Source organism: Rhodnius prolixus, unplaced genomic scaffold, assembly GCF_049639745.1.
Source record: "Rhodnius prolixus isolate KJV_2025 unplaced genomic scaffold, Rpr scaffold_8, whole genome shotgun sequence".
Lineage (NCBI taxonomy): Eukaryota > Metazoa > Arthropoda > Insecta > Hemiptera > Reduviidae > Rhodnius > Rhodnius prolixus.
Window position 1 is genome coordinate 1,565,871 of NW_027411593.1, and position 13,270 is coordinate 1,579,140.

General features: G+C 36.9%; 1 protein-coding gene across 4 annotated transcripts in view; it reads right to left on the minus strand.

Annotated features, from left to right (window-relative positions):
- LOC141450676 (zwei Ig domain protein zig-8-like) overlaps positions 1–13,270 on the minus strand; it is a 460,103-nt gene that overhangs the window by 217,338 nt on the left and 229,495 nt on the right. The window lies entirely within an intron of this gene.

Below are 13,270 nucleotides of genomic sequence, written 5' to 3' on the forward strand. Positions count from 1 at the left end.
CGTTCGGAAAATGTGGTTGGGCTCGGCAGAGCTGGATAATATCGTTACTTCCTCCGCCTTAGCACGAATCGTCCACCCTCCAGTTCTCACCAGATTTTGATTTTCATCCATATCGTGGTACATACATCAGATTAGGGTAGAAAATTTGACTTTCATTTTGTTTCTGCCATGACCCTCAGTCGAGAAGAAAATCTATCGAACAGAAAACGAGATTTTTTGAGTTAAAGTTTGTTTCCGTACAATAAACTAAAAATTTTTAACTTCAAATATCTCGAAAACTACTCGATAGATTTTGTTTATATTTTACCTGTATATGGAGACTACTATTGTCTATAATTGTGTAAATTTTAGTAAAAATCTATCGAACAGAAAACGAGATTTGTTGAGTTAAAATTTGTTTCGGTTCTATAAACTAAAAATTTTTAACTTCAAATATCTCGAAAACTACTCGATAGATTTTGTTTATATTTTACCTGTATATGGAGACTACTATTGTCTATAATTGTGTAAATTTTAGTAAAAATCTATCGAACAGAAAACGAGATTTGTTGAGTTAAAATTTGTTTCTGTTTAAAACAGTGAAATATTTAACTTCAAATATCTCGAAAACTACTCAATAGATTTTGTTTATATTTTAAACTGTATATGAAGACTACTATTGTCTATAATTGTGTAAATTTTAGTAAAAATCTATCGAACAGAAAACGAGATTTGTTGAGTTAAAATTTGTTTCTGTTTAAAACAGTGAAATATTTAACTTCAAATATCTCGAAAACTACTCAATAGATTTTGTTTATATTTTAAACTGTATATGAAGACTACTATTGTCTATAATTGTGTAAATTTTAGTAAAAATCTATCGAACAGAAAACGAGATTTGTTGAGTTAAAATTTGTTTCTGTTTAAAACAGTGAAATATTTAACTTCAAATATCTCGAAAACTACTCAATAGATTTTGTTTATATTTTAAACTGTATATGAAGACTACTATTGTCTATAATTGTGTAAAATTTAGTAAAAATCTATCGAGCAGAAAACGAGATTTTTTGAGTTAAGTATACTTGGAGGAGCGGTTTCTTCTGCGATCCGAAGATAGCTACTCGTAAACAATACTTCAACTCACCAGTGTCTTGAAAGTTTAATGAAAATTGACTATCGTCTTTCAAAAACAATGAAACGTCTCGAAATCAGGTTGATGGTTCAGTTTTTGGAACAATAGTACTGTCAAATAATTATTTTATCACTTAGAAAGTCGACGCCATTTTTATTTTTAATCGTCTTTTTTATTTTATTTTTTTTTTAAATAATGAAGTAAGTTTTTGAATGGAGAAGGAAATAAGAGTTCAATAGAAACAATAGAGCTAGCAACAATACAGTAATTACTAATGACAAGAGAAAGAGCGGTAAAGGCAATACATAAGAAGGAATGAAGAGCAGGAGAAATAATTTTAAAAGAAATCCACGGAAGAAGAAGAAGGGAACGCTTTAATTGGATCAGCCTGGAACGGAAATGGCGTGGTAGGCAGTGGCAAGAAGTGCCATTATAAAGTTTTATCTCTATAAAAGAAGTATACATTCCAAAGTTTCTTTACGCCTATTGTTATCTAATTCTAAAGAAATAATGTAGAGGAAATTAGAACGTGCAAAAACCAGATGTGAGTCTAGAGTGCAGGAAAAGCCGAACTGAACATAAGAAAAGTGGAATCCTCAGAGTTGTATTCAGCCGCAGGGCTGCAGATGAAACTGATGCTGATGAAAAGAAAGAAGAAGAAGAACCCTCCACAGAACGCAATGAAGAGATTTGCAGCATATTTTCCAAGCGGAAAGAAGTCAGCATGCTAAAAAGCCACAATTACTGGCTGCAGCTTTAATCTCGACCTCTTCATGAAAGAAGTGGTTTTACTTCCTGAGGTAGTGGTAGTTTGTAGGTCGCTCTTCGGGACTGCAAGGCGATTTCCTTTTCAATTTAAACCACTGTTCATTTCTGTTCGATTTTAGTCGCTAAAACGGAAGCTCTTCCATTTTGGCCATTAACTAATTGTTTTCTTAACCAAATTAGCCTCTTTCTGATTCAATTTTTTTAATTTTTAACTTTTTTAAAAACAATCTTTCATTTGAACACATTTACTAAGTGAAGTAATTGCTTATTTTTCAGGCGGGGCTTAACGTCCAACTACCAAATTAGGTGTCGTGGACGGAGGCGACTAGCAAACATTCTTTACTGTAAATTTCTTTTATTAACCATTAAATAAAATCCAAGGCCTGAGACCGGGAATCGAACCCACTAAACCAACAATACATCTTAGCATTGCGGGTCTCGCCTCTACCCGCTCGGCTATTATGGCGCCTAACACTATTTTACATGGAATTTCAATTTCAGCTTATCTATTTAAAGACAATAGAAAATGAAAATAATGATAGTGAATGTTTCAATAAAATTTTCCTGACTGGAGCGACATTGTCTCAGCCCACGTAATTCTTGCGTGAGACTGAAGAACCCTGGATTGTTTGATGTTTGTTCCAGCAGCTTGCAATCACTGCCTCCAATTAAGGACTGCTGCCGTTAAACTTACTTCTTACTAAAACTGGAAAGAAAGTTAACATTTAAAGAAACTAATACAATCACCAATAACAACGTAAGATTCAGAGATTTCAATTTTTTTTGAAAATTATGACGTTTCGTTTTAAGCTCTTAAATAACTAATATCATCTCTTCAAAGAAGAGACAAAATGAGACGGTAAATTTTTTTTTTCTTTTATCGCCAATCAGCTTTCATCCTGGCTGCAAGGATATCTTCAGGGTTGTGGAACCTATTATTCTTATACTTGTAATCTGTTTCCATATGTTCCGCAACTCTGAAGATATCCTAGTTTTTAGGTTGACAGCTGATTGGCGATGAAAGAAATACGATGAATATTATGAATGAAATTTTTCAATAATCAGTCTTCCCTTTAAATTGTAAAAGTCACTTTTTCGAACTGAAAATCGTAAAAATCAGTCAGATTAAAATATTTTTCTCTTTCAAGGTGGAGGAGAAAGTAAAAACCAAAGTATGGCCGTCTACGTAGAAGGAGGGATGAGGGAGGTTAAGATAAGAAGCTGGAGAATGGAGTCTGTGTTTTATGGGAAAAAGATAATGAAATAAAATGCAATAAAAAGATGCGCTCCGCGGGAAATATATGATCTAGAAGAAGAGTGACGAGTTAGAAGCTAGAGCAAGGAGTGAGCAGGCAGGCTAGAAGCCTGTGGGTAAGGTGTGGGTACCCAGGAGATAGTCAGTGTAAACACAGGACGACGTTCCAGACATATAAAGTCTGGGTGGGTTACATGTCTAGCTTCAGGCAGGTATATTTCAATATTCCTACCAGTCTGCTGGCTGCGTGAAGACGCGGAGGGAGGATACGCAAGGTTATTTACCAGGCCCCAACTTCCAGGACTAGGCCGACTTTACTACATATTGGGTCCTGGTAAAAGGTGAAGCTGGGACACGGCGATGTAGATAAATCTGGGACGATACATCACTAAAGCTGGAAGAATCGACCTCCATATAGCCAATATCTAATAGTCGCCATTGATCATCTCGCTGGAGTAGGTAGATGGAGGAAGTGGGGTTGGCGTGGCTTTCGTCCCTCCCTGGTGCTCTCCATACCATGACTTCCAGGGCTTCCTTTGTATCTTAGCCTGCGCTTTCACCCGCACGCGCTCTCTCTAAGCCATAAACACGCCAACCCTGAATTACAAAACCCACTACCCACTACAGGAAAGAAAGAACAATTTGCAAAGTCAAATGACCAGGTACTACCCGCAAATTATTACAGCCACCCCAGATAAGATGTGTATGGCACCACAAAAACATTTGAATTGCCAGAATTATATTTTATGAATCTCAACATCTATAGTAAATTGCACCCTGTTGTTGTACAAAATGCTAGAGACGCGGGAAGACAATCTGCCGACTCTCTCTCACTTAATAATGTGGTGTGGGCGTGACTCCAAACCAACCCAAAGCGCTCCTCAGGGGCCCAAAAGAACATCAACTCAAACCCTTGAACAAAACCAAAGCTTCCTCCTCTTTTCCTTGACTTGAAGCTCTCAAGTTCAAAGCTCTGTTTTGAAGAGCTTGAACCTGATCTCATCACCGAAAAATCCCCCATTCAAAATTAAAGGTATTGTAGACGACTTAAATACTCACACGACTTTTATCTTACTACAATACCCAGAGTTCTAACCTTTGTTAATTCAAAAACAAAAAGGAAAAAAACTTATTCCAAATTGTTTTCTTTCTTGCCAATTCAGGCAGTAAAGATTTTAAGTGAAGAGAAGCCGACGTAAACTTATTTTGTTTAAACTTCAACTTATCTCCGAATTCGGTATTTTACCAACAAATTTGTTCAGTCGAACTCAGCATTTCTCGGCGCCCCTATTTTTAAATTTTCGCGCCATGCTTTTCCCGCGTTTTGGTTCCCGCCAAACGTCTGTAGCCTCGCATCTTGTAACCTTCATTGTGTTTTCACTTCTCTTCTTTTCAGGCTACAGTGCATCTCGTCATCGGCAAGAAGAAGGAGCAACAACCGCCTTCCTGTATCCTTTACATTACTACTCTTCTCTTCAGCAACAGTTTTTCTCCATCTTCAACTGCAGGGTTATCTCGGTGTCTTTGGTTTGTGCCCTCTTTATGGTCCTGGCCCTTCAGGCCTGACCCCACTTGGTGTCCAACCTTGTCGAGGTGGTGGGGCTTACGCACCTCTAAGGACACTAGAGATTATCCTCTATAAAACTCTCGCGTTTTCCGCTTCTTGGTTTATAGGCGTCTTCGCGCGCCTACAAAATTTAATCCTCTTTTATAAAATATAAAACACAAGACCGTACATTACACTCAAACTGCTTAGTTGAAAGAAAAGCGTTGCAGCCATTTTGTGTTTGGAAGACTATATTATCAGTGTTGCATTCAAGTTTTAGTCCGCGTAATTATTAGTTTTTGAGATGTTTTGTAAACACACCGAGTCTATTTCCGATTCTTCAAATTCTTTTCAAGGGATCTCAAAGCGGTTATTTCAGGTGAAAAAAAATCGATATCTAAAATCTGGCATGATCTCAGTACCTTTCTCACCTAACAGGAAGAGAAAAATTAATTGAATAAAACGGAAGTGATGCTTTACAGAGTTACCTGCCCCATGTCAACAACTAATCTGCAAACTATATGAATGAAACCCCGCCCACATAAATTGTATATTATAAAGCGAATGGCACATTTATCATGGAGTTAACATGTTTAAAGGTTAATTAATGATGTTGTCGGTTGACTGCAACCATCTTCAATCATGATGACTCCGGAATAGTAAGGTGACAAACAATCATATATCGGACTATGTCGAGCCATGCCATCAGAGACAGAGTGGCGTGCATATGTATGTGTGAGATACAATTTGAAAGCGGCTGCCAGTGTGAGGTGAGACTGTGGTCCAATCTTGCACACAATGGTAAACTCCCCAGTCCAGGTTACCAAAGTGATAAATCTCGCCGCTGAGCTTTAAACGTGGATAGAATCTCGGCCTCAACTCACTTAGCCGCAAAATCCACTTCACTCGTCCCACTTTTCCTAAAAGATAAATGAAATATATCGCCACTCTAACCAGAGCACACTTCAACCTCCAAACTGGGCGGAAATAAAATTAAAAACGTTCTACTTCCCAACAGATCAATTACCGTCTGGCTGTGGCATCTGTTATTTAGATAGGACAATAGCTTTTATTCAAAGCGCTTTTCAGAGGGGAAAAAGAAAGCTCTGAAAGTCCCTCACAGGACTTTCTCTTCTCACGAATGTAAGAGCAAAAATTTTCTCCAATTCTCTGCCAGCTCTCTACTCTCTAGATAATTACTGTTTTTAATCAAGGGAAGCTCATTTCCAACGGACTCCAGACTTCCTCTCATTGTTGCTTTTTTAATCTTTCCAAGCTGGGAAACTTCCGTTTTTACCCAAACTGCAAATGAATTCAAACAAATTTGTGAATGCTTCAATCAGAATGTGCGCTCGTTGTATGAAGTGTGAATAATGGGTCCATTATTTAACGAGTACAGAAAAAAGGTATTTGCTCACTACAATACCTTGCGTAATAAACCCCAAGATCTAGGCATGGTTCTGCATGCATCCCTGGGTACTCTTTTATCTAGTCCTAGATAACAACATAATAGAGCATAGTTCATACCATAAACCTACTAAGTAACCAACAGCTTTTCTTTGTTTTGTTTGCAGGACCCTGGACCGTGTATTTATTTAAATAAATGGGTTAGTTATTTCTATTGTATTTCTATAAAGGCCAACTTATATAGTACATTCTAGCGTTTACTTAGCATAATACAGTGTAGCCAACACAAAATTAATTGAATACATGTTTATATTATCCATTCAGCTGTAATGTATAGCAATTTAAACGCCATATGCAATATGCTTGGAACTGTTTATATAACGGAAACTATTCTATAATCCCACTAGCAGAAGAACAATGAGCAAGAACTAGTAACTTCCACCACCACAATGTGATACGCTGAATCTTCAATACGCTTCAATGAGGGTGTGTTTTTCACGATCAAGTTTACTGTGTGACGACGCTTTTATCGATTGGATCGATGAGTCATCGATCGGGCCAGTGAGTTATGCTGTCATGGTGGCTTTTTTTTTTCTTTTTTTTTTTGAAGGAGGAGTTAAGAAGCCTTTATTGTTTGACTCAAATTTGTGGCCAACGAACCAAATCACACGGTGAATGTATGAGAAATGTTTTTTCCTCTATCTCGAAGAGAAAATCGCGAGTGAATTGTCGAATTCTCAGAGAAATTGCGTCCACTCTACGTGTCCTTGAAAAAGTGAATTCCTCCGAAGGAATGAGAGGTATGGGCTAATAAGCAAGGTGGGGAGGGACAGAAGTTCAAGTAATTACCGCTAAGTATGCGGTCTTACTGCAGAAAAAACTGTTTACGTCGATTAAAACGGAAGTGAATTTTCTGAATTTCATTGTTACCAAACATTGCACAGAGAGCGAAACAGGAAGAGGGAACAATTTGTAAAAGATACTTTTTTTTGGATCCAGAGGACTCAAAGAAGAGACTTCCTGGAAGACTCTATTTTCGATACATCCCAATACTTTCCTTTATCTGGTACATTAAGAGAAATTAAAAATATAAATTCAATAGCTCAGCTGGTTAAATTTAGTATTAAATATTCAAGGAGAAAAAGTCTAAGGGGTGCCCCCTCCTAGAATGGTAAATAATCATTAACACTCGAAGTATTTTTTTTTTTTCGCCACACTCGAAGTATTATTGCACTATACAATATATATGGTTAAATGAACCCAAGTTGATTGAATAATCAATAATTAATTGATTTTGTTTACATTGTTACAGTTAGGTAACAATAATAATTTAAAGAGATATTTAATACGAGATGTCGTCACTGTACAGGTTACAGTTTATAACCTCCTCACTTACTTGTTCAACGCTTTAATAAGACTTCAACTAGTTAAATTTGTACTCGTCGTTTTAACGAGCCATTTCCAGTAATGTCGCATAATTCTGTAGGTTGCCATTAGAGAACTTGTAAATTATATGATAATAGTATATTCATATCTTGTAAGTGTTTGCATCAGCAATGTTTATATTTTTTGTGTGGGATAGGGGGGGGTCCAGTGAGGTTATATTTCTGTGTAAAGTAAGGTTAAAAAACTTCTATAGCCACCACTTGGCCTCAGATTTACTTTGAATCTAGAGATTAAAGTCTGATTTCATATAATTGAAGAATGATTCAGCAGATGTGCGAAAAGTGTTCCATTTTCGATTATAGGGACCTTTCTTCTTCCGTTTGAGCACATCTCATTGGCAGCCCAAAGTGAAGGGACGAGCTTATTAGGGGGCTGCCTAACCCCTGAAAGGATCGCCTAAAGTAAGTACACTTTCTAATTAGGTAGATCTTGATTGCCACCTAGTGTAGTACGTACATACTAACGTCCCAGAGGACACCTTGTGTCCACTGGGACGTCTAGCCACATAACCCAAAATAAAATTAGGATCAATTTTCCGCATGAACATAGGTAAAATAAACTTTTAAAAGAAGAAATATATTCGCCACACTAGTAACTTAACTCTAAACATATAAAAAGACGTCTACCTTAACACATCTACGTACAAATTCAATCTAATTCCATCCCACTTTCATCTTAATGAAATTCATCTTTCTACTAACAAACTTCAATGTAAATTCTAACAAATTTACTCGCATTGACAAACACTTGTGTAATTTAGAAATGAGTGTACATTATACTAACTTAAACGTTCAAATAGAAAGTTAGAAAAAGATAAAAAGTAAATACAAAAGTTGGTAAATGTTCCCTTTTGAAGTTGTAAATTTCAATTAGAGAAGTTCTAAAACAGGGAGCTAATTAACTGTGACATTTAACTTGTCAAATAATGTTAAATTTACAGCGTTTTTTTTAGAAAATTCCAGCCATTATTTACTTTGTCCAGCTGGTGAAAAGCCTCAATAGTCTCCAGTTCTAATGGTCGTCTTAGATTTTTTCAGACTTTTTATTCTATCATTTTTTTTAAGTCAGGTTTTCACAAAATAGTTCCAATTAAACGGGAAAAATTGTAAAGAAAATCCAATTTGGAGGGAAAGTAATCCATTTTAAGGGACACACCATTTCCTCTTGTTACAATTATGGATTAATCTTAAAAATTATTTTCTATTTTTTTCTTTTTTTTTTAGGAAGTGTGGCTTTTAAAAGGAAGTTGTATTTAGCGCAGGAAATGAAAGCGATTTGAGAATGAGCGCTCATTAAAATGCAGAAAAGTTGGATGAAAAGCCGAGGGTGAGTTTCCGGGAAAGTCTTGAAAATCGGGAAGAAAACCAAATCTACAAAATGGCGCTTCCAGTCAATGGATATGCTTTGCTAAGTCACCACCAGCTCTGATTGGCTATCAAAGGATTAAGTTTCGAGATTCCAATGAGTTTTCCTTGTAAGTTCACACACCTAGACATTAAACAAAAAAAACACACATTCCTACTCAAGAAAATGAACATTTCCAGTGAATACAGAAAATCGGAAACTACGTGATTACAAAAACTTCCTCTTACGAGGGGTAAACGGATGTAATAAGAATTTAAAGCGTGTGGAAACGCTAAACAAGTGTTGTAAGTTGAATTAGGTTAGGGATTCAATTAGGACGGCGACAAAGATTCTGTTGAAGAAGGTGGATGACGTAGTTAGGGTAGCGGAAGTAAGAGACAGGGTGGTTCTTAAGATATCAAGGCGATTAAAGTCCTTTCTGCAGACAATCGAACGTAAGGCCAACGTCCGATCCAGTGATAACCCCTGTCTCAGATAGCTGCTCTTCAAGGCTCTTTGCTCCTTCAGGGAGGCCTTTTGCTCCTCCTTCTCACTTCACTTATTTCCTTTCTTCTGCCATCTCTCAAGAGTCTATTATACTAATTTTGAACTCCATCAAAGAATAATTGAATACGCCTGTTGTTCAGTGCTTGGAAAACAGCTTTTTGTGTTCTGTTTTCTTTATCGTATTCATTTAAGAAATGGAAAATACAGAAAAATTGACTTTTGCGTGCATTTGGACGGTGTGGGGCTAAAATCTTTGTGTTAAGTTGCATCAATGCTTGAAATTTAATACTCCAGCGTTCTTTTTATTTATTTGTAATAAATATATTTGCAATGATCTGCCCCAGCTTGGAGAAGTTCCCCTTTAACTACAGAAAGGTTGTTAGCACCTAGCACATCAACTCTCTCTGTCCAGGCAACAGTGATCACGTTTTCGGCTCCCCATACTTTTCTTACCAGTGACCATCTTTCAAGATGTACCTTCAAATTTTGTCTTTGACTGTTTAGAGAGCCGACAGACAAGGCGGACCAGAGGAGGGCCGCAGAGTGGGGCGTACTTGGAGTGGGGCAGGACTGGCCAGGCTCAAACGAGTGACCAGCTAGTTATGGCCAGAGCCCGGGCGAGGTCGATTGTAAGGTGTGCGTCACTCAGTGCCCACTGTCAACGCTGATCAGGATAGACGACAGACGGACCAGCGACTATCCTTTAGGTACCGTGTGGGAGAATAAAGTTTTTCTTTCATATTTATTTATGTATGTCTTACTAACTAATTGTACAAATAAAAGAGATTGTTTCATCTTCATTTCCCTGAACCCTACAACTGTAACTCGATGATTGTTCAGATTCGAGGCAACTGATCAAATTTAGTTTATTTGTCAATTAAGGACCATCAACTGGGGGTTCAAAGTGGCACCTAGCAACAGTGAAGTTCATTCTTCACGGAAATATTCTTTGAGTTAGTCAGGGTAACATTTACTTGTACAACAGAATCAGATCAGCCAATGGGACGCCAATATTTGTGGCACCAATTTGTGGAACCCATGTTTCCGCACTCAGGTATCTGTATTTCCAAAATTTTATTGAGAAATAAAGGTAGAAAATTTCGTCAAAGAAATGATCCAGTAATGTAGAATATCCGAAGAAAACCGATTTAGTGGTTGACAGGTAAGATATAATTTGTAGAAATCACTTATATTTTTGGACCTCAAAATGTACTTTCCCGGCGGAAATTCATAGTAACCACTTCCTCCTAGGCGAGGAAAGATGGCAGCACACTTTTTTTTCTTTCTAACTTTGCCCACAAGTAGAAAGTTCAATCCGCCGTTAGGTATTAATCAATGCAGCCGTGGCTGACAGGTATCGATGTCACCTGTACTGCGTTGCCATTTATCCAGCACCGATAGTGTAAGCTGAGAAGATGGATTGAGGCGATGAAGCTGTTTGTATCAGAAATAAATTGCAACGCCCTTTCCACCGGAAGAAAGGTTTCTGCGATACACAATGGAGTTAAATGGACTTATTTGTTTTCCTTCTTATTTTCTCTTAGTAAGAAAAACTATTGCTATCTTAAATTCTCAATATTGGGTACACTCCAGAAGTGTAAGTTTCACGGTCCCCTAAGTTTGAAAAAATAACCAGTAATCACTGTGTTTATGTGAACAAAAGAACTAATTAATGAAAGTGTGATCGATCACCAACATAAAGATTAGAGATCGATCTTAGCTAACGAAATCTTTAAATAGAAATTAAAATCGATTTTAATGTATTCTTTAAACAATTAGTTCACTTCAATATTTATATACGAGTATTATATAAAAAAAGAGGGTTTTTTTTTATGATTTAAGGCGCGTCAACATCTAAGGTTATTGGCGCCCGGAGCTTTTTTTAGTGCACTACCGGCCTCCTGACAGTATTCTCTCGTTACAGACAACACTGCCCATCACTGGACAGTGAGCTGTAAGAAGCTCCTAGGAAGAGAAAATCTAAGGGTCAGCAGCTGGATTCGAACCCGGGACCTCCGCGTGGGAGTCTAGTATGCTAACCACATAGCTAATCCCTTCAAAAAAAAAAAAAAGGTTAAAATACATCTAATAACAATAAAATGCATTTCCGGTCAGCCAATCTGCTTGAACTTCTTTTCTGCGTTCATAAGGTGCTACAATCAGAGCGTTGGCTCTAGAAGTAACAATGATAATAGAGTAACAAATGAAGCAAACGAGTGGAGAAGTTACCGCAGTGGTAACACTCCAAAACATTAGACTATTAGTCCACTCGATCCCAAGGCCCACTGTCTCTTAAGGCGTCTTGTCCGGGTTATCAGGAAGAGTTCTTGAAGAAAGATTTTGGAGCTAGATTTATATGAGATTGCAGGCTGAAGTAGAGTTTTCTGTATCGTGTTTTCAGCGACTTGTGCGATAAAAGGAATGTTAAGGTCACCATGTATAGTCCAGGTTAGAGACATAAAATGGAGCGTTTCTTGAACATGAATATTTTGGTTTTATATTTACTTAATATATATTAAGTTTATTAATATTTAATAGGTGAAAAGTGCACAATGAACGCTGAAATAGCACTTTAGGGAAAAACAAAATATTTTAAATAAAGAGTTGGCAGCACTGCATTTGACTAGATAGCAGCAATACCTAGCATGGTGGAAATGAGAGACGAGGATACCTGGGTAAAAAAACAAAGAATGGAATTGTGCAGTTCAGGATTGTAACCGCAATATGATAATTCATTAATAGCTAGTTGGAACTAGATTGGCCTTTTTTGTAGAGACAAAGAAATTACAGTATAGTTGGGGCGGTTAATGTCACAAACGGCCTTATAGGATAAACCGCACCCTTTTATAATTCCCAATGCAATCCGCGGGCTGGCACATTAATTATGTATGAACTCGCGATCACTTAATCATTTGTAAAAGGGCATTAAGATAGGACGAGTTGCTTGTGTAATGGTTCACTCATGCTGCTGCATAGCTAATCATGCTGTGTGCATCATGCCCTGATTATCATTAATATTACAAATTAATGTTTTATTTTATACATCCTTGCGGGCAACTTTATTTACATGGTGTTCTTAGGGAAGGCTGTCCTCTAAAGTGCTATTTTAGACACTCTACGGTTCTAACACTTGAATAATATTTGATTATGAAATGTCTAACCAAAGTTCCGAGAGAAAAAATAAATCGGAAGTGCGACTTTAAAATTTCTAAAGTGATTCATTCGAACGTGGTATAAAGGTTTTGACCCAGTGAACATGCTGAAGCCCTAGAAATACCGGTCATGCGATATTATTGCCTACAACAGACATTTTATGACAACATAAACAATTTTTAGGTTAACCTTCTTCTTATAATATCGTTCTGGACTGTAAAGGAAATTTAATAAGTTCAATGATGACCAACACGATTAATCGGGAAGTGAATTGTTTTATATAGGAAGTTTTGGGAATGTTTACACCGGATATGTACAATTCTAATCGTGACTTTCTCGCTTTGCACTAATACTGAATTCAAAAGGCGTATTTAGTTATCTAGGTATCGATTGGGCCGGTCATAACTTTAAATAGGTAACCAAAATGGAAGTCACACTAGATAGATATACGGCCTACCAACTGCGCCACTGTCGAAGTCAAAAGTATGTTACAAAATAATTTTTTATTACCTTAAAAAACATGAAAATAATTTGTCCCAAAATATTGTTATAAATAAAGGTGATTGTGTAATACATAAATAAAAAGCAATAATAGTTTAATTAATATTATCGATTGTGCCACATTCGAGATAAAAAAAAAAAGTGATACCTCCTTTTTAAAGTCGCTTCTCCGGATATCCGGTTTACTTCAAATTTGAAACCCTAGAATGTTTTCGTTCTGAAGGCGCACTTT